The sequence below is a fragment of the Carcharodon carcharias genome, chromosome 9 (genome assembly GCF_017639515.1).
Source record: "Carcharodon carcharias isolate sCarCar2 chromosome 9, sCarCar2.pri, whole genome shotgun sequence".
In the NCBI taxonomy this organism is placed as follows: Eukaryota; Metazoa; Chordata; class Chondrichthyes; order Lamniformes; family Lamnidae; genus Carcharodon; species Carcharodon carcharias.
The window spans coordinates 130,501,406-130,524,455 of NC_054475.1; the positions used below are offsets into that span (position 1 = coordinate 130,501,406).

Below are 23,050 nucleotides of genomic sequence, written 5' to 3' on the forward strand. Positions count from 1 at the left end.
AGTATGTGGCCTCACAGATAGCTGTTGCTGGGACACAGTGGAATCCAGCAGCTTCGTAATATTTTTGGCTCTCACATTTTCAGTCAGATTAAGTTAAAAATCTCTCGTTAGGAAAGCAATGTCCGTGATCGGCTGCCAATGGTCTATTTAAAGGTCAAAGCCATCCAGTTCAGAATGGGCGTTGCTGCATTGGAATTTGAGTCCATGGATTAAGGGTATTTTTGGCATTGGAATGATATGTTTGCACTTAACCACTCCCTTCCCATTCCCCACTCTCTCCACAGTTTACTTGTAATCCTGAAATAAACATTGGAGATTTGCCCATTAACCCAGCTGGATTAAATTTTGTTTAAAAAAAGGAATTTGCTCTCCTTTCCTAAATCTGGTTCCACCCAGTACCCTATCCATCGGGGGTTTTCAGAGGATCTTTCCCATCACTTTAGCCAATGCTGTTTCTAGAATGGGTACTGAGCAAGCAAAGTAATTGGATGGATAGAAGTATTTTGAATTGATTGTGTTCTCATTCCTATTTAGTCTCTAATGGGAAAATGAACAGCGCAAAAGCAGCTTGGTTGTGCATGGGTGTTTGTGCGTGTGCTTATGTGTGCGTGTGCGTGAGAGAGAGAAAACTCCAATGGTTAGTATCAGTGTTCCCAAGTTGGAAGTTGGAAGGTGGAGCAGATTCACAGTCCTCATCACTATTCAGTGACTTCTGCTGGACAGGGCAAGGATTAAGCTCAGCTGCGACATCTTCACAGTTGAATAAGCTACTAACATTTCACATCTAGGCTCACATGTGAAAAATGCCTGTTTTAATGAGGGACTGGAGAGTTGCATGCACTGTTGGGATCGTAGCCCACAAAAGTCAGCACGTCCTTATTTGGTTTAACCATGAAATCCTACTCGGATTGTATTAATATGGGTCAGTAAGTTTAACTGTAGACTCAGTCCACCAAAAAAAATAAATAGGAATGTTGCAACATGCAGAATTGGGCCAAGCAAGAGTTAACATAGATTAGGCTTCAGGCACAAGAAACAATCACAGATAATTAGCAGGTGCACTGAGCAACTGCAGCTAGACCCAAAGAACAAGCTTCTCAAAACAAGATATCAAATTTTAATTTCCTGCTGCTCCTTGCTAAGAATATTGACAGGACAGGAGTTTGAAAGACCCAGCCAGACATGGAGAAGTCCTTACACAGTCCTGGAATGCAGCAAATCACTTTCCTGAAATTAAAACCTGTAATTTATTTTGAGGCACATTCAATAATACAGTAAATACATTATTGTAGTCTAACCTGCCTTTCAAAGGACAAGGAGTGTTGCAGTCAAGTTTCTGAAGTAACTCAAGCAGATTTAGAGTGGAAGGGAAAGGTCCCATGGCTGGGAGCTCTTGAATCACTCCAAGAGTAGAGTTTATTGACAGATTTATACAAGACCGATTTCTTTTTTTGCAGAAACATTTTTACATTAGGCAGTAATTTACTGATCTAAAGCACAGTCACAATTTAAGAAACTTTTCACTGGTCTTTGTGCTTTGGTAAGGCTGGGGATTTGTACTTAAAGGAATAATGCTACATACTTTTAAGAAATACTGCTCAAAACTAATGGGGAAGAGAGGCAACGAGGGAGAGCAAGAAAGACCATGAGGTACAGAGAATACAGGGTAGAAAGCAAAAAGGGAAAGTTGGAGACACGAGTATACAGAGATAGAGAGAGAAAAAAAAGCAGAAACAGGAGTGGGTGGGTGTGAAAAGACACAGGGGGGAAGCAGTAAGGGGTGGAAGAGACAGGGAAAGGGGCGCAGAGAGAGATAAAAGGACAAGCCACAGATGGGAGGCGAAGCAGTTATATAAACAGGACAAAGGGGATAGATGAGAGGGAGGGAGACTGACAGAGCTAAAGAAAGGTAGGGATGGACAGGTGAGGGAATCCTTATTGATATACACACACACTTACACCTCAGTTCATAGGTTACATTAACACTGCAAGGTTGTTTACTTTGAACTACTGCAGCCAGGACAGATGGGACAGAACAGTACACAGTCAGTAGCACAAATAATCACACTAATTAAAATGGTGCACCATAAATCTCAGTCACTTTGCTCTTTTTAATAGGAGCATCATGTCATCTCTGTAGGAGACAACAATCCAATACATTTGCCATAATTTGAACCAGACAAAGACAGTATGTTGAATGGAAAGAGTTTAAAATGCACACTAATTCCTATCCACTAGGTTCTGATGAGAGGTACGTACTGTTCCTTTACCACTTGCCCATTGGTCGCTCAGAGATTAAATATATACCATGTGGTATTGAGTAATATAAAACAGAAAGTGTCTGGTTCAATTCCTGGCTTGTGCTGAATTAGCTAACTTTGGTCATATAGCAGTAGGAACACTGAAATGGGTCTTTTCACTCTTGTGCTGAGAGAGGACAGGACCAGGAACACCTATATGCTACATGATTCATTAGTGCAAGGCTCTTACCATCAAATCTCATGAATGTAAAATTCCCACTTGGGGAAGGTACTGAAAACAGTGTAATGGTGTTCATATACTACAAAAATCAAGTTATCAGGTGAGGAAGGCAGAAAAATGTGCGGAGGGGAATCACTCCTTTATTAGGACCTATTTGTTAGCAGCACGTCCATCTTCAGGAATCATTTAGAAACAAATTCCTTAGAGGATAGAGATACCAAAAAAATTGCATCAACGAAATGAGGAATTTTATTTGAGATTGTAAAGGGAATTAGCAAAGATGACTCAGGAAATTGTTTGACACACTGAAGACAATACTAACAGATACCTAAGAACTGAAAAGGTCACTCAATAGAATGTATATGTCTGCCACACTATGCTAACTCAATATTATTACAATCATGCAGCTCTTCCAGCTGAGGTATTTCCCTGCTTGGTTGATGCTCTGTAATTACAAAGCTGAAAAAAAGAATTAAGAGCTTCCATTTCGCTGAGGAGGTTCAGGCAAATCCACATCCAACAGCTTGCTCTGAAAATTCTGCTCACATTTTCAGAGCTGTGACAAATTCACCACAACAGCTGAGACAATCAACAACATTCTAAAGAACAGTCCGCTCATCCTATCTTCCAAAGTTAATGGATCCTTTTAAAAAATTCCAGGGTCCAGATCCACATCTTCGCCAAAAGCTAATCAGTGCTTCCTTGGGCCACATCCTGTGTACCAAGTTATGTTGGAATCAGTCCAGTAGTTTTGTTTTAGGTAATTATTTGCAGGCAAAAAGACTAAAATGGGTGAAAACAATATCTCTATCCACTCTGTGGCACAGATAATGAATAACTTTGAAGGAAGAAGCGTCAGGCTGCATGCTTTTACCCAGGTGAATTTACCTAGTGTCAAAGGTATGTCAAAGCAGCTGAGAGGTAGTTTAGATACAATCACCTAGAACATTGCCCTCAACTGCACTGGTTGAACAACTATGTGCAACTCTACATGTGGTGATGGTGTGTTACACTTGACTTAAGAAGTTCCAGTGGCTGTTGCACTTGTCCATGCGTGTTATAGTCTGGTGCTAGGGATAGTGATGATAGAGGCTCGAACTTTTCTTTTCATCACATTTCTGACCAGGAATATCTCCTGCTCTTACTGGCTGCGATTGGCATGTGTTGGAAGGATTTGCTGGTTGATAATCAACCTGTTTAGCTGCATTATGAATGCACCTTCCTTGGCCATCAAGTCCTGGGTTGGGACTTGAACCCGGAGCTTTGACTCAGAGGCTACCCACTGTGCTACAAAACTTTCTTGTCCCTTTATATATGGACGAGCAAATCTGCGGGGAAATCACAGAGATGTTCATGAACAATACAGTGGTAATATCGGGGGACTTTAATTACTCAAATATCGATTGGGATAATGTTAGAGCAAAGGGTAAGGTGTAGGGGGGTGGATTTTCTGAAACGTCTTTTTTTTATTCATTAAGAGGGTGTGGGCATCACTGGCTGAGCCAGCATGTATTGCCCATCCCTTGTTGCCCTTGAGAAGGTGGTGGTGAGTTGTCTTCTTGAACTGCTGCAGTCCATGTGGTCTAGGTACCCACAGTGCTATTAGGAAGGGAGTTCCAGAATTTTGACTCAGCAACAGTGAAGAAACAGCGATATATTTCCAAGTCAGGATGGTGAGTGACTTGGTGGTACGTGGTAATCAGCAGGAGGTTTTCTTGCCCATGTTTGACCTGATGCCAAGAGACTTCATGGGGTCCGCAGTAGATGTTGAGGACCCCCAGGGTAACTCCCTCCCAACTGTATACCACTGTGCCACCACCTCTACTGGATCTGTCCTGCCAGTGGGACAGTACATACCCAGGAGGACTTTGCAGGGTCGACAGGCCGAGTTTGTCATTGTTGTTTCCGGTGTTCAGGAAAGTTTCCTGACCAGTATGTTTCTCGGTTCATTGAAGAAAGACGCATTGCTGGAATGAGGTGGGCCAAGTGCCTGTGGCCACAAGAGCAGAGGCTGAGAATTCTGCAGCAAACAACTCGCCTCCTGACTCCACAAGGCCTGTCCAGCATCTACAAGGCACAAGTCAGAAGTGTGATGGAATACTCTCCACTTGCCTGGATGAGTGTGGCTCCAACAACACTCAAGAAGTTTAATGTCAGCCCACTAGATCGGCACCCCACCCATGGCCTTAAACATTCACTCCCTGCACCAGTGATGCACAATAGCAGCTGTGTGCATCATCTACAAAACGCACTGCAGCAAATCACCAAGGCTCCTCTGGCAGCATTTTCCAAACCCATGTAGAAGAACAAGGGAAACAGAATTACCTGGAAAAACTCAGCAGGTCTGGCAGCATCGGCAGAGAAGAAAAGAGTTGACGTTTCGAGTCCTCATGACCCTTCGACAGAACTTGAGTTCGAGTCCAAGGAAGAGTTGAAATATAAGCTGGTTTAAGGTGTGTGTGTGTGGGGGGCGGAGAGAGATCTCTCTCTCTCTCTCCGCCCCCCACACACACACCTTAAACCAGCTTATATTTCAACTCTTTCTTGGACTCGAACTCAAGTTCTGTCGAAGGGTCATGAGGACTCGAAACGTCAACTCTTTTCTTCTCCGCCGATGCTGCCAGACCTGCTGAGTTTTTCCAGGTAATTCTGTTTTTGTTTTTGTTTTGGATTTCCAGCATCCGCAGTTTTTTTGTTTTTATAGAAGAACAAGGGAACTAACACATAGAAACACCACCATCTGAAAGTTGCCTTCCAAGCCACACATCACTTTATTTGGAACTAGATCACCATTCTTTCAGTGTCGCTGTATCAAAATCTTGGAATTCCCTTCATAACAGCACCATGGGTGTATTTATGTCATTACCTTCTCAAGGGCAATTAGGAATGGACAATAATTGCTGGCCTTGCTAGTGGCTCTAACATCCCAAGAACGAATAACAAAAAAGTTTGAGTGATCATTGTATCATAAGATTTACATTACATTAACTTACAAATTGGAAGTGAACTAATTTTAGTAGGGTGAGTGGGAATCTAACCAGGGTAAAATGGAACCAAAGACTGACATAAAAGAAACTGTACCAGAATAATAGGCAATCTTTAAGGAGATGTTTCAGGCATAGGCTTGGTACATTTCGACAAGAGGTGAAAGTAGGGGAACCAAATGCAAGGGTCCTTGAATGACAGGGAATATATGGTGAAACAAAAAAAGATGCATGTCAGGTCAACTCTTCAAATGAGAGCCAGGCCAAATACAATAAGTTGAATGGGGAAGAAGGAAATAAGACTGGCAAAGACAGAAAATGAGAATAGAATAACTATTAATAAAAAACAAAACCCCAAAATTTTCTACCGACATGTAAATTGTAAACAGGTAGCGAGAGGCAAGGTGGGTCCTATTAGGAACGTTTGGCTTAGAGGTGCAGGGCAAGATTAGAATACTTAACAAGAACTTTGCATTGGTGTTTGCTAAGAAAGAGGATATTGATAAAATATTGGTAAAAGTGGAGATGGTAGAAGTTATGGATGGGGTGAAAATTAATGGGCAAGATGTACTCAAAGGCTAACCGCGCTTACAATGGATAAGTCACCTAGTCCAGATGGTTTGCATCCCAATTTGCTAAAGGATGAGGGATGGAGCTTATGGAACGATTTGCCATAATCATCCAATTTTCCCTAGGTATGGGAAAAGTGTCAGAGGATTGGAAAATGGCAAATGTGACACCCTTGTTCAAGAAAGAGTGGAAGGACATTCCTAACAACCACAGGTCAGTCAGTTTAATTTCAGTGGCAAGTACAGTTTTCAAAACAATAATCAGAAAAAAACAACAGGCATTTGGAGAGATTTGAGTTAAAAAGGAGAACAGCATGAATTTATGAAAAGCAGTTCACAATTGACTCATCTAATTGAATTGTTTGATGAAGCAACAGAGAAGATTGACGAACAGAATGCAATGCATGCTGTCTTTATAGATTTTAAGAAACTATTTGACAAAGTATCACATAAAAGACTGGTTAACAAAACTGAGGCTCATGAAATAGGAGGGTCAGTGTTAGTTTGGATAAAAGATTGGCTTAAGGGCAAAAAACAGTGAGTCATGGTAAATGATTGTTTTTCAGACTGGAGAATGGTAGACCATCATGTTCCCCAAGGGTCAGTACTAGGACCATTGTTTGGATTTGGAAAAATAGTAAAATTTTTTAAATTGCCAATGATAGAGTGATACTAAATCAACTGCAATGGCACATAGACTGGCTAGCAAAGTGGGCAGACTAGTGGCAAATGGAATTTAATACAGGGATTGCATTTTAGCAGAAAGAACAGCAGGTGGCAATCTAGACTTAATGGCACAATTCTAAAGAGTATGCAGGAACAGAGGGACTTTGTGGTTCATGTGCCTGGACCTTTGAAAGTGACAGGAAACATTGAGAGAACAATTAGCAAAGCAATGGGATCTTTGGCTATATAAATAGAGGGAATGAGTACAAAAGCACAGAAGTTATGCTAAACCTTTATAAATCTCTGGTTAGAGCACAGTTGGAGTATTGCATCCAGTTCGGGTCATCACACTTTGGGAAAGATGTGAGCGTCCTTGATAGGGTGCAGAGGAGGTTTACCAGAATGGTTCCAGGCATGAGAGGTTTTAGCTCCAAGGTTAGGTTGGAGAAGCTGATGTTGTTTTGCTTGGTGCAAAGGAGATTATGGGGAGATCTGATAGAGGTATGCAAGATTGTGACAGGTTTAGATAAAGGCAAAGAAAGATTGCTCCCATTAGCTGATGGTACAAGGACTAGGGGAAATCGATTTAAGGTTTTGGGTCAGAGAAATAGGAGGGATGTGAGGAAGAAGTTTTTTTAAAAAAGCAGCAATTGGTAATGACTTGGAACTCACTGTCTTTGAGGTGGTTGAAGTGGAGACGATCAATGATTTCAAAAGGAAGTTGGATTGGCACTTGAGGGAAATAAACCTACAGGGCTACAGGAATACAGCAAGGGAATGGGACTGACTGGATTGCTGTACAAGAGAGCCATCATGGACTTGATGAGTTAAATGGCCTCCTTCTGTGCTATAATGACTCTATGACTGACTCTAAACCACCAGTTACAGAGAGTTAGGGTATGGTGAGTCAGCCAACAATGTTCTTTTATCTATGATTTTTACAAAGCAACACAAAGGATTTACAGCACTGAAGCAGACTATTCAACCCAACAGGCCCATAGTCGTGTTTATGTTCAATATGAGCCTCCTCTTACCACTCTTCATGCAATCCTGTCAACATATCCTATTCCTTTCTCCCTCATGTAATTATCTGGCTACCCTTTGAATGCATCTATGTTATTCGCTCAACTACTCCCTGTGGTACCAAGTCCCACATTCTAACCACTGTCTTGGTAGAGAAGTTTCTCCTGAATTGGGATTTATTTTTATGCTGAGTGTTGTTTTTGACTCTAGTTACTTTCCAACAGTAAACATGTCACTGATATCAATTTTTAAACTGGTAAGCTCATGTGTGGCTTGATTATTCAGTGAATAGTAGAGCCCTGTTCCAATACCTGCAAAGGTAAGATAGCTAGAGGAGATGATTCAGTTACATAGTAATGGCAGCTACTCTACCCCAGCCCCAGCAGTGAGCCTTGCTTTAACAACTTCAGGAGTTGGTGCAATTTGCTCTAAACACACATTGTCATACAATCAGATTGTCACCACTAATAGTACCACTCTACTGATTCCAGCTCCATTGACAACCAGAGCCAAATATACTCCCCGGCCTTGACTGTTTACTGCATTCAATCCTTTCATGAAGAGCTCCAATCATGCTCGATCACTCAGTCAGGCAAATAGGTATGAAGTCAGATGGAAGAAATTCAACCAAGGAAAGGCAATTCAAAGAGGACTACCAGTTATAAGGACAGTCATAGGCATCATACTTGTGTACAAAGAAGCATTATTGGTCATGCAAGAATCCTCAGAGCTCTGCTGGAATGATGCAGTGTGTGAAATCTAAAATCTAACAATGAGGAGGCAGATCTAAGGATTCAACAAACTCTCTTCATAAGAGATCTCATTACACCCCAAGGTCTGAAACTGGATTTGGATAAGGTCAGAACTATTTTGTAGATTCCCAAGCCATGAACATCACAGGATCCAGAAGTCCACTGAGCTCACCACTTACCTCATTAAAACTTTGTTGAAGCTCAGCAACATGTGAGAGAAGCTGAGAAAAGTGGCACTTCAGGACACAGAATTGTGTCAGTTACTTATTCACAATAAGCAGGAGGAGCTCACACTGTAAACACTCTTCTCATAAACAAGTCCTGGAGCAGTACTCATGCGGACTGGGCTGCTAGCTACATATGGAAGTCACAAACATACAGATACTGAGACTTGGCATGTTCTGATTGAAAATGAGCTCCCAGCAGTTGTACTTGGTTTTGACAGCATTCACCAAAACACTGACTGCATATCAGTGATTGTACATACAGGGCATAAACTCTTACAAGTATAATGAAAAAGAAACACTTCACAATACTCCAAAAGGCTAAAGGAAAACAATGAATTAGTATTCAATGCTCTTTTATTCTTTAGGAGTACAGTCCAACCTCCTTAATGATGTTGAATCAGAGAGGTTAAACAGAAAACGAGAGTATAAATGATTTGAAGAAGGAATTGGTGTGTTTCTGGAAAGAAGAGCGATTGTGGTATACTTTGTGAAATAAGTAGGTGGTGGTGTTATTGTTTAATACCAGATAGGGTTGTTTGGCCTTTTCCCGATCCTAAAAATCCTTTTTGCTCAAATAAAACTTGAAGTCTAAATGTCTTGTTGAGAAGTACAGGCAATATATTCAGTCAGCTGAAATTCCTCCTTCCTGAGTTTAACCTGTGATTAACAGAAAGCTGCATATCTCACAATCTTCACAGAGGTGGTCAAAGATAAGCCTGGTTTTGTGATCTAGTCAAATTATATATCTGCCTTAAAGCTGCAGTCTATCTTCTTCACCTGCCTACATGATAACTATTTAATTGTGACTACCACAAGAGTAACATAATGACACCAAATGTGCCTGCAGGATTGCAGGTTAACTTTTCTTTTTAAATTCTAAATTAGGAGATTGAAGATCCAGAAACTGCACTGCAGAGTGAATGGCTCTTCTTGATCACACTCAGACCCTTTGGAAATTGGCACTGAGCATAGGCTGTTCAATGTGGGAGGCAAGCACTGTGTTAGGTCGCATTTTCACACAAGACTGAATTGCAACCCAGAGAAGCTGAGGTAGTAGGGGTCTGCAGTGTTACTCTGAAATTAGTTATCAGGTTAGCAGATTTTCAGTCAACTCATGTTAACTTTAACTCTCAGTTGGCTTATCCTCCTCTCCTTCTGTTAATTTTCCCATAAGTCATCTGTAGTACTGGAATTATACATGAAGTCCAAAAGTAGTCAAAGCTCAGATCAAGGCTAAGGCTGTTAGCCCTGCCTCAGTTGCTAGCACTCTCGTCTTTGAGTTAGGTTGTTCCAGGTTCAAGTCCCACTCCAAGAAAATTAAGCACAAAAAAACTCCAGTACAGTACTGAAGGAGTGCTGCACTGTCAAAAGCGTCATCTCTTGGATGACACATAAACTAAGACACCTGCACGTAAAAGATCCCCAAGCAATTTTGAAGATCGGGGAGTTATCCCTGGTCTCCTGGCCAATATTTATCCCGCAATCGACATCACTAAAAGCAGATTATCTGGTCATTATTACATGCTCTTGTTGGCAGCTTGCTGCACACTAATTGGCTGCTGCGTTTCGTAAATTATCACAGTGACTACACTTCAAAAGTACTTCATTGGTTGTAAAGTGCTTTGGAACATCCTGCAGTCATGAAAGATGCTACATAAATGCATGTCTTTCTTTCTCCTGTCAGCTTTTTCTTACAAAAGTTCACTGCGAAGTTAAAAAAATGAATGCCCAATGTCTAGATAACATATCAAAATGAGGAAAAAGATATTTTTTATAAAAGTCAGACCGAGTGTCTGGTTTACAATTGAGAAAATGTCATATTACTTACCCAAAGCAAAGCTGCCAGTTTCAAAGCAGACAGGTGGCACCCATCTATCACATCCCAAGGACGCTTGCCCCAATGTATCTTTTCCCTTCAAAGACCAAGGCATTCCATAGACCACAGATATAATTATTCCTCCAGGAAGCGCACTTGTAACAGAGCCAAGTTGTCAGTTGGTCAATGTCATCACTAGACCCAGTCAACTTCCTCTAGCCATGCAACGATGACACTGCCATTAACACACCAGATGTCAATACAGCAGTGATTGATGGGCCACCCACTGTTTACAAACATTTTGCAGAAGCGAATCATTAAAAAGGTATTACTTTTGTTTCAAATATGTAAACACAGAGGGGAGTTAAACGTGTGATTTATGTTGTTTATTTTTACAGGAGGGCAATGCATAATGGGTGCAGTGCATAGAGTGAACTGGTAAAAGCCCTGGGTCTGTGCAACCAGAACACACTGACTCTTTTGTTTGCTGCACTCCAGATGTGTTTCTTCCTTATTTCTTTCATTTTGGGAATGGTCCAGCACAAATACAGTGTCAAAGGGAGGCTAGAGACTGAAAACATGGATTTTGTAAAAAGCAACAAGAAATAGTTATGGAAAGAATCAGAGAGACCATGTTAGAGTGAGAGCAGACAAAGGGGAGAGAAGCATAGCAAATGACATGGGACAAATGAAGGGAGGCAGAAAATGGGAGACAGAGGAAGTGTGTGAGTGAAGGACATAAAAGCAGCAAGACAGGGAGGGAAGAAATAACAGAAGAGATGGCCAGTCAGACAGAGACCAGGAAGCAGAGAGAAGGGAGGAGGGCCTTGCGCAGAGTGGTTGAGATGCACAAAGAAAGAGACATGCAGAAAGGGGCGCGGGGCGGGGTGGGGGAAAGAGAGAGAGAGAGAGAGAGCCCCCAAGGATAGTAGAGACAGAGAGAGAAAGGGGGAAAGAGAGGAAAATGATATAGAGAGGGGAGATGTAGAAAGCAGAAGAGAGAGAGCTGTATAGCCAAAGGGAGACAGAAATGCAGGCAGAGGGGAAGAGGAAGGGACAGAGAGAGAGAGAGAGAGAAATGCAGTGAGCAAAAGAGGAAGAGATGGAGAAAGTGAAACACAGAGAGGGTGGAAATAGATACATAGAGGGGCAATTGATGTCTACATCTTTGTGTGTGAGAAAGTAAGTATAAATAATTCCAAATCTACAAAATTTCAGCCAACATATGAATTAAATTACACCTAGGGCAGGATTTCTGGGTCATTGGGAGGGTGCAGTGGGCGGGCCAGGGAGCGGCCTGGAAACAATCTGCTACCTGTGATTGGCCCCCGACCGCGATTTTATGCTGGCTGGCCAATTAACAGCCAGCCAGCATGAAAGGCGCACTGAAAGGCTCAGAGTTGGGGGTGGGAGGAGTGCAAGCGCAAAAGTTTATGCGTGGGGGAGCGCACACTGAAAATTCCCTGAAGGCGGGGAACTGAACAATTTTAAAATCAAAAATAAAGATCTTTAAAATCTGAAAAAAAAATGTCCTGACATGGGACTAACTCACAATAACATAAGCAAATAAAAATTCTGCCCAAAAATTTACCTTTTTTTTTGAACTTAATTGTGGAAACCTCATCCCGCCCATAGATGATGTTTGCTACAAAATCAAAAGGCTGCCTGACCGATTCGCCCGCCCGCCAACCATAAGGTTGGATGGGTAGCGAAAAATAGCTTTCAATTAATTGATTAAAGGCCCTAATGGCCTCTTAATTGTCAGCACGCACGCTGCTGATTCTTGCACGCGCCCGCCACCAAATTATCATGCGAGTGTACAAAGATGTTGGGACGCTTGTTTGACATCATCGCGCACTATCTTACACCCATCGGGTCGGGCACGTGCCCATCCGCAGGACGGAAAATCCTGCCCCTAATATTTTTCTCCCCTCTTCTGAATATTCAGACTCTTTCACGGGTACACCAACTTCCTTCTACCACTACATCCAAGTAACAATTTATTCATGTACCAGCCTAGACATTGAGTAATGGTAGGCTATTTGACAATGGCATCAGAGCCAAACTCGATCCTGTCCTAATCAGGTAGCCATACAAGGGCACATTCTAACATAGTCACTCACTAGTAATCAGGAACTTTACCTGGCATTTCTTCCTCTTTCTGACCCAAGAACACCCAAGACCAATTGTGTCCCTACTAATGCCCTGTATGAGGTCATGGGCTCAAATCAAACCGTTCTGCCATCTCAGTTAATAATTCCACTGCTTGGTGTCCTATTAAGTCTAACTTTTAAAAGAGGCACCTACTTAAGCATAGAGTGCTTGGCCTAAATAGCCAAGTGGTTATGGTACTGGGTTTTTTAACCCCAAGATCAAGAGTTCAAATCTCACAATGGGAAACAATGTAACTTCATCTGAAACAGATGGAAACATGTTTGTACTCAAAAGAGTTACTCTGCAGGGTGCATCCCAACCTTGAAATCATAGTTGAAATCATTACATCCCTTGGGAGTGGATGGATTTCATTGGCTTTGGGCTTGGCCTAAATAGCCAAGTGGTTATGGTACTGGGTTTGTAACCCCAAGATCAGGAGTTCAAATCTCACAGTGGCAAACTATGAAATAATATAATTTTGCTTGGCCTAAATAGCCAAGTGGTTATGGTACTGGGTTTGTAACCCTAAGATCAAGAGTTCAAATCTCACAATGGGAAACAATGTGACTTCATCTGAAACAGATGGGAACGGGTTTGTACTCGAAAGAGTTACTTAAGCATAGAGTGCTTGGCCTAAATAGCCAAGTGGTTATGGTACTGGGTTTGTAACCCCCAAGATCGAGAGTTCAAATCTCACAATAGCAAACTATGAAACAATGTAACTTCATCTGAAACAGATGGAAACAGGTTTGTACTCGAAAGAGTTACTTAAGCATAGACTTGTTTTAATTCTAATTTATTAAGAACTATTTTGCTGGCTCAATTGGTCAATAAGCCAGTTTGGTCTGATTCTGAATTGCATGATCAGTCTCACTTTCAATCCCTGGTTTGTATTAAAATTAGCCTCAGCAAGCCAGGGCTAAAGGGCAGATGATCCAGTCCTATTCATTATCCAATGACCCACGCTGGGAAACACCATTTGGGCAACAAAGCTGGCATTGGCACCTATTATGGGACTGTGTCTAAGAATGACTCCATGAAGATAAGAAAGGAGGGGAGAAAACTGAGGGGTAAGGGATTAAATTGGAAAGAAATAGAACACTGGTGCAGCAGATCTCATCACATTGTCAATCACTAACTCAGTCTATAAACAAGGTAAGAACTCAACGTGGATGCTATACTTCCTATAGCCACAGTAACTGATTGGGGGGGGGCCATCCATTTAGAAACATGATTACATTGTGTAGATAAACATGTACTGAGTGGGCACACATTGTGGATTAGATTTTTCTCAGGTTTACCTTATTCTGGCTTTCTTAATTGAAGAGCTTCGAGTTTTGGAGAGGAAGTGGAAGCTCATGGAACACTTTTAAAGCCCAAGCAGCTTCTGAACTGCAGTCAATGAAATTCAATGATTTAAAATTAAAAAAAGGAAAGAAAGGGGAATTTTGGGCCCAGTAACAAAATCAATTCTTTTTTTGAAGTTCCTTCTTTTGAAGTTGGCTACAAAAGCTGGCTTGGAATCAATCTGTTTAATTGTGCAGAGGCAGAACCAACACGAATGGTGATCATAGAAGCCCTTTCAGATTGTGAAATCACTGAGGTACACTGTCGATCATCAGCATAATCGATTAGAATCGGTCCTGGCGTTTTACAGAGGGGCTGTTCCTGTACCATAGCAACGTGCAGTTAGGACAGCAGGAATGGGACAGAGACATGGTGATGGTAGAAATTCCAGTAGAACACGCAAGGAAAGAACAACCCTGAGTGTGAGCCCAATTGCTTAACACCTCCAATACAGAATCCTGCACTAGATTTAAAACAGATTTTAAACTTTTAAAACAGAGATCCACTGTATTTTCTTTTATTCATTCATGGAATGTGGGTGTCTCTGGCTAGGTCAGCATTTATTGCCCATCCCTAATTACCCTTGTTCAGAGGGCATTTAAGAGTCAACCACATTGCTGGTTGACTACTTAAGTTATGCTAACTTATTCTATCCCAAATGGTCAAAATTGTTAAAGTCCTTGGGCAGAATCTTGTGGGCAAAAGGGGTCTTGGCCGACAGCTAGAGAGTCAGCGAGGCTCCCACGTTGTCTCTTTTTGGGAAGGCCCCCCACAACTTGTGCCAATTAGCTACCTGACAGGCCAGCAGCTGGTCCGCAGGATTAAGGACTCTGGGAACAGAAGACCCGCCTGCCAAGGGCTTCCAGTCAATCAGAGGCCAGAAGCTCCTTTGAACCCAGCAACACCACAGCAGAGGCAGAGGCTGCTGTTGGTCCCACACCATCTTCTCAAGGCCTCAGAATAAGGAGGGACCCAGGCACGGGTGAGTGATGGTAGGAAGGGGATCACCAGGGATTGCCAGGGATGGTGTTTGGCAGCAAGGATGGAGGGGGGTGGGGTGGTGACACTCAGTGAGCCCACCCCCTCCCAATGCAGGATTTCTCAATCAGGCACTGAGTGCCTCTGAATGGAGACCCTCCCAGGAGCCCACAAGCAAACACGCCAGGATTTGCTCGTCATTCCCCCCACATAGCGAGCACCAAGGCCTTCCCTTGAAGGACTTAATCGGGGTGATGGCAGGTTGGTGTTGGGATCCCCACCCGTCACCCTCCTGCCTGATTAAATGTCCCCCATCACCAAACTCCCCAAAGGGCAGGGCACAAGATTCTGTCCCTTAATTCCATCAATTTCCCCTTCCTTCTACAATGGAATGAATTTTAAAACCCAGTCCTAACATCACCTTATCCCAGTGGGCCTTGCTGCTTCACCTGGGCTTGTCAATATGGCGAACTTAACATGCAGCAGAAAGGCTTTTCACTGACACTGAATAATCACTCCCATGACCCATAAGCTGACGCAATGAGAGAAATGTGAATTATAGGTTGCCTATGACACCCTATGATGTAAAAGAGGATTCCAATGGCTCCAGAGGTCATCCTCGTACTTGTGTGTTTTTTTGAACCTTTTGAGTTATGAACTGATTTGTATACAGCAACAGAACGATGCAGCACCCTTCCTGCAGCAATAGCACCATTTTCCTTTAAGTGGCTGAAACTATTATTCAGAAGGTGCAGCAGGGGTTCCCCAAGAGCACTCCAATGTTTTCAAAGAATTCCCTCACTTAGAAAAGTTTGAAAATCACCATTGTGATCTCGTAACAACACAGTCAGAACTTCTCCGATTGATGGTAAGTTATGTGATAGTCCTTTACTTTCCCTCCCTCCCCTAAAACTGAGAGAAAATAAAATCCCAGTGATATTTCTCTCAGAAACAGATTTGAAGAAAGGGTTATTTTAAATGAATATGTTCTAAGGATGCCAGTTAATTGCACACTTGTATGCACTACTCAGAAACATGGCTAAACACATGCCTCTTGCACACTGCATTTTCTTAACTTTCACCCCTTCCCCACCCCAACCCCCCACCTCACCCTGATCCCACCACCCAAGGACTGAACTAGAATCAGATGTACAGATTCCATCTGATCTGGCATAAGAAAAGCATTAGTGGGAATCCGGGAGGGGAGCATGAAGAGGACAGTGAACATTCCCTTCCCCCTCCCCACTGAGAGATCATGTATAGCAAAGGAGAATTGATATAAAAGGCAAATAAAAAATGCCTTAAAATTATTTGAACACACAAATCGCAGCTGTAAAGGTGCTGCCAGTTACCAACTGAATGAAACATGACCGGACTCCGAAGCCCCCTTCCCCACAGAGACTAGGCAGTTAAAGCATTTTTTATTTTAAAAATGTGTGTATATTTTGTGTGTGTGTGTGTGTGTGTGTGTGTGAGTGTGTGTGTGTGTGTGAGTGTGTGTGTGAGTGTGTGTGTGTGTGATTGTGTGTGAGTGAGTGTGTGTGTGTGTGTGTGATTGTGTGTGTGTGAGAGAGAGTGAGAGAGTGAGTGAGTGTGCACACATATATATATATATTGAATGTGTGTGTGCACATATATATATTTTGTGTGTGTGTGTGCATATATATATATATATAAATATATATATATATTGTGTGCACGCACGTATTTATTTAACAGAACAGGATGCACACACTCTCTGCCCTCCCAGTTTTACGGCCCCGTCTTCTGCTGAGCAGACTGACTACAGTATAAGGATGAGGCCTGAACCCACCTAAGTGCTCACCTTACATGTGTGAATTTAGACAGGGAAAATGTCACAACTAAGTCCAATGCTGTATTCACCCAATGTCCATGCACACAAACTTTACTGGATAGTGCCTTTGAGACTATGCCCCAGAAGAAGTTACTGGATACTGTCTGTAGAACCATAACCCAGCTCGTCAGAAAAGGAACAAATTGTAGGGGAAAGAAAATAAATGACGGTGGGGTAGGGGAACTGGTTTAACCCTCAAAAAGTACACAACATGAGGTAATGCTTATTACAATGTCAACATGAACTCTTGCATCATAAGTTAGCATGCAACACCTTACAGTAGCTCTTTATTTCTTCCACACCCTACAACAAGTTGACTTTTCTTTGACATTCTCCTTCTGACCCAAACCTATTAGCACATTAGTAAGTTTCCCCACTCCCTTATAATTATGAACTTTGCACCTTGGACTCTACACTCAATTTCTAATTCATGTTCAGTTTGATGAATGTTTGACTGCACAAGAAAAACCCAAGCAGCAAGTTTGCAAAGTTGCCCTAGCAACATCCAGTGATATTAATGATCTTACAGAAATGAGAGTAGAGGGCTGCATTCACTTCTGCCAAGCTTACTTCCCCAACTACCGCACCACCGCACCCCCCCCCCCCCCCCCCCACCCCCTCACCGTCCAAGGGCCCAAACACTCCTTTCAAGTGAAGCAGCACTTCATTTGCACTTCCCTCAATTTAGTCTACTGCATTCGCTGCTCCCAATGCGTCTCCTCTACATTGCGTCTCCTCTACATTGGAGAGACCAAACGCAGACTGGGTGACCACTTTGCGGAACACCTTCGGTCTGTCCGCAAGCATGACCCAGACCTTCCTGTCGCTTACCATTTCAACACACCACCCTGCTCTCATGCCCACATGTCCGTCCTTGGATTGTTGCATTGTTCCAGTGAAACTCAACACAAACTGGAGGAACAGCACCTCATCTTCCGACCAAGATGAGGTATATGAGACTGTAGAAGAAAATATATATATTTTTTTTTACAGCTTTCTGGATTCAACATTGAATTCAACAACTTTCATGAACTTGCTCCTCCATCCTCATCCCTTTTTTCAAATATTTATTTTTAACATTTGTATATATATACATTTTTTCCCACAGCTATTTCTATTATTATTTTTTAAATTTATTTCCATTCATTGGTTTATCCCCACCTTTTAGCCTATTTCGATCTTTTCTCCCCCACCGTCCCCTCCCCCCACCCCACCTCCACTAGGGCCATCTGTCACTTGCTCATCCTGCTTTCTACTCTTAATGTCACCATTAGCACCTCCTTTAGCCAATATCAACACCGTCAACACCCCTTCCACCTTTTGTTTATGACATCATTTGCAATCTCTCCTTTGCCTCCACCTATCACTGGCCTTCTAACCAGCTTTACCTGTCCCACCTCCCTTCAACAGTATATATTTCACCATATTTCTACTTCTCTTTAGTTCTGAACAGGAGTCATCTGGACTCGAAACGTTAACTGTCTTTCTCTCCACAGATGCTGTCAGGCCTGCTGAATTTTTCCAGCAAATTTTGTTTTTGTTCTCCAAAGAAGGAATCAAGTCTAATTGAAATCCTGAAGGAAACGACTTTGTTTCAACCTCAGGCCTACGTTGTTTTTGTTCCCAGTTCTGTTTTATTACAGCAAAGTTTGCAACAGACCTCCATTTGAAGTCTGAAGTGGGGAAGAGGGCCAGAACTGCAAGGAGGTCTCAAAATTCAAGGGGGGGATTCATGCAGTATACAACTTGAGGCAAGAGTTATGAACTCTTCAGCCACACTTTTGTGTTTATGCACCAGGAACTCACAATAGCATTAGCAGCTGTATTTCAACATTCTGCATCAAACATGTAAACCAGCAAACTACCCCAGCTGAAACAAAAAGACATGAATTTACATAATGCCTCATAGCACTTCTGTCAGAAAGATTTTCAAAAAAAAACTTTATACATAATCATTTCCAAATGCAGTAATTGTTTTATGTAGAAAAATGCAGTGTTCATTTTCTCTCAGTGTGATCCCACAAACAGCACTGGAGATGAGTGACTAGCTAATCTGTTTCAGAATGTTGAAATTTTTTTTGTATTCGTTCATGGGATGTGGGCTTCACTAACTAGGCCAGCATTTATTGCCCATCCCAATTGCCCTTGAGAAGGTGTGGTGAGCTGCCTTCTTAAAATACTACAGCCCCTGTGATGCAGGTACACCCACAATGATGTTAGGAAGGGAGTTCCAGGATTTTGAAGGAATGACAATATATTTCCAAATCAGGATGGAGGGAGGTGGTGGTGTTCCCATGCATCTGCTGTCTTTTTCCTTTCAGATGATAATGGTCTTGGGTTTGGAAGATGCTAAGGAGCCTTGGTGAGTTTCTGTGTAGTGCATCTTGTAGATGGTACACACTGCTGCCACTGTGCCTCGGTGGTGGATGGGATGAATGTTTGTGGTGGGGTGCCAATCAAATGGGCTGCTTTGTCTTGGATGGTGTCAAGCTTCTTCAGTGTTGTGGGAGCTGCACTCATCCAGGCAAGTGGAGAGTATTCCATCCTACTCCTGACTTGTGCCTTGTAGACAGGCCTTGGGAGTCAGGAGATGCGTTACATGCTGCAGGATTCGTAGCCTCTGACCTGCTCTTGTAGCCACGGTATTTATATGGCTAGTCCAGTTCAGTTTCTGGTCAATGTAACCCCAGGATACTAATAGTGGGGGGTTTCAGTGATGGTAATACCATTGAACGTCAAGGGGCAACGGTTAGATTCTCTCTTGTTGGAGATGGTTATTGCCTGGCACTTGTATGGTGCAAATGTTACTTGCAACTTGTCAGCCCAAGCCTGAATATTGTCCAGGACTTGCTACATTTGGACATGGACCACTTCAGTATCTGAGGAATCACGAATGGTGCTGAATATTGTGTGATCATCAGCAAACATCCCCACTTTTGACCTAATGATGGAAGGAAGGTCATTGATAAAGCAGCTGAAGATGGTTGGGCCTAGGACACATGTAGTCCAGGATACCATGAAAACCCTGATATATGAACTAATACCATAAGACTATTCACATTGACCAATAATGTATCACTCCCTCTGTAATTCACAGGACCATTGGTCTAGAATGAAATGGCATGCAGCACAGAGGCTCAAACAACGTATCTGTCCTTGAAGCTCATGGAACTCAGTTCCTTCTTTACTTCTATTTCTGATCATTTTTCATGAATGTGTGTGAATTTTGTAGGCCTGCACACTTGGAAAGAGCTTTATTTTAGCACTGTTGCCTCCTTAGTGGAGTAATCCTAAATCAGAAAACAAAGATACATTACTACTGTACTAACTGGAGAAACATGCAAAATAATGGGAATATTGATTCAAATTTATGGCACACAATATCCAATTTAGCAGTTATGCCACCCTAAATGTGGCCAGGTAAGAGTTCGCAACCCCACCTCTACCACAGAAGATGCAGCACTGACTTTGTTTTAGCTTAATTCTTTTTCAGACTCCTGGCAAGGTATTGCTAAGGAGCTGACCAACTGGAGAGGCATGAGTAGCATCTGCAAGGCTGATATTTGCAGCATCCTTCAGGGATTATCTACCACTAGGGCCAGGTCAACATGTTTCATTTTTCCAGAATCCGATGTGAAGTGCAAGTAGGGGAAAATGAGTAAAATGTCCTGCACATCGATTTGCTTTCCTTCAGGTGAACCTTACATCAGCCCCAACAATGATGGGCATCTCTCATATACAGGCATTCTTTATACCCAATGTTGCTGTGGTGGTGGTAGAAAATGTGATACAGATATTATTCATTACTTATTTTCTGTCTTTCAATTGAAATGATGAGGAGATTGGGGTCCTGCCTTCTCAGATGGACGTTAAAGATTCTGTGATACAAATCAAAGAACAAGAAGGAAGTTCTTCTGTGCCCTGACTAATCTTTATTGCTTAATCAACACTGCCAGAAACAGTTCGGTCGAAGGGTCATGAGGACTCGAAACGTCAATTCTTTTCTTCTCCGCCGATGCTGCCAGACCTGCTGAGTTTTTCCAGGTAATTCTGTTTTTGTTTTGGACTGCCAGAAACAAGTTTATTTGGTCACTCATGTCACTGCCTTTTGAGAAATCTTGCTGTGCACAAATTGGCTGCCATATTTCCTGATATTAGAATACCAATTACACTTCATTTAGTGAATTAGGTTCTTACAAAGAGCGCAGAAAGGCTTTGGGCTCAAGAACTCCCAAATATTCTCTTCAGCTTTTTTGCATGAGTTATTTTTAATTAATTTTTCTCACTTCCTACTCTGAAAGTACCAATTCCTTGCTGGGTACAGTTCGGTTTGTGACTTCCAATACCACACCCAGTCTACATAATCATTTTCCTGTACGCCAAAAAAGGGATTATTTGTACAAAATATTTCAGCACGATTGATGCATTATAAATGCAAGCATTATCTATTCATTTTCATGTCTAGACAGCGAGTGTTGCCCAATGACTCTTTCATAGACAGTATTGCAGGAAAGCTTGATCCTTTTCTCGCACGACAACACTTTCGTGCAGAGGTCACTGGACAAGCGATCAGGAGCAGGGTCTCCAAATTCTTCCCTTCCATGATCCATACAGCTAGACAGCACAAACCAAAGAGAAGAGCAAGAGTAAAGAACAAAGACACAGACAGAAAAAGTACAAGAGTATGAACCAAGAGAGAATGGAAGCAAGAGACACACACTTATAGAAAAAGCCGGCAGATCAGGATTAAAGAGGCTCGAGAGAGAAAGGAAAAAAATACTTCTGTGAGAAGAACAGTCACAAGTGAGAAAGACGTGAGGGAGAGGGCAAGAAACAGATGAGAAAAAGGAGAGACGGGGGAGATAAACAGGCAAGAGGAAGAGAGCTGTGTGAGTGAGAGTGGCAAAAGAGAGAAAAATGAGTGAATGAGGCAGGAATGAGAGAGGTAAATACAAGAGAAATAAACACATGCAAGAGAAATTATGCACAAGTGAATTGTATGAGAAAAATACATGCAGAGGGAGAACACACGAGACAGCGCATAAAAGATGACACGTATAGCACAGAGGGTAACACAGAGAACAAAGAGATGGATGAGGGAGAGAGTGGTCACGTGAGAGAGAGAGAGAGAGAAAAAATGTGCAAGTGAGAAAAGGGAAAGAGGTGAGACAGGAAGAGAGAAAGTGAGATTGATGCTCAGAGAGCCTATAAACAGCATAGAACAAAATTAGATATAAAACGAATTACAAAACAAATTGAACACCCGAGTGCTTTGAAAGGAAATGTGTTCCTGTACTGTAAAACCCGAGCAACCACTTATCAAACTGAAATCCAATCCGTTAATGTAACAGCGATTAGAGTGTGTTACATACACTTATCCACGCAGCAGTGCAGCAGAGCAGCAGCTCCTCCGACTGATAAAAGGTTTTTGAGAGCCAGACAATTGAATAACTGTCAACCCCTTTGGGCTCAGAGCAGCTGAGAAGTTACAGACAGGAAAAGGTTTACTCTGTCTCCATGAATCTCCTTTACAAGAAAAGCAGAAAAGTTAATGAGAGGGAAGCGGGAAAATCAGCCTGATAGAAAACAGTGGGGCTGAACTATTTTCTTGTTCCTGATAAAATATATCTTCTTTTTATCCCCAGTTTTCTTTCCTCCTAAAGGCAGACTCTGGTTAAGGTTCATTTCCACAGACGACGAGAAATCCTAAGTACTTCATGAGAATGGCACGCCAGACTTTAGGGATAGGGAAATATTCAAATCAAGCCTTCTCTCAGGAAACTAAACAAGTGGGTAGAGATCATGATAGCAGAGACTGTACATTGTGTACAGGAGTGAACAACGGATTAATGACCTTTTCTCCTTCCATATGTTGTTGTGAGATTTCCTGGCCTTAAAAGTTAAAGAACAGGTGTTCCTTTCTCCCTCCAGTATCTTTCACTACCAATTTCACACCCACTCTCCACTCAATGTCTGCACACCATTGAATCGTCCTAGATTTGCATAAGTGCATAGTGGGCGTGAAAAACGTCTTAACCGTTGACTGCAATGGTGGGTTTTCACACCAATGGTGGGTTTTCACACCGTATCATCTACTTCCTGCCTCATTAATTATGCAGCCACAGGAAACATGCCATTTTGCTGGCATGCAATCTCTGAATTGCCCGCCACACCGTTAAATCACTGTTTCCTCACTCC

At 42.3% G+C, this 23,050-nt stretch overlaps 1 protein-coding gene across 2 annotated transcripts in view; it reads right to left on the reverse strand.

The window, feature by feature from the left end:
• The window catches only part of efnb1 (ephrin-B1), a 229,906-nt gene that overhangs the window by 151,257 nt on the left and 55,599 nt on the right, over positions 1-23,050 (reverse strand). The window lies entirely within an intron of this gene.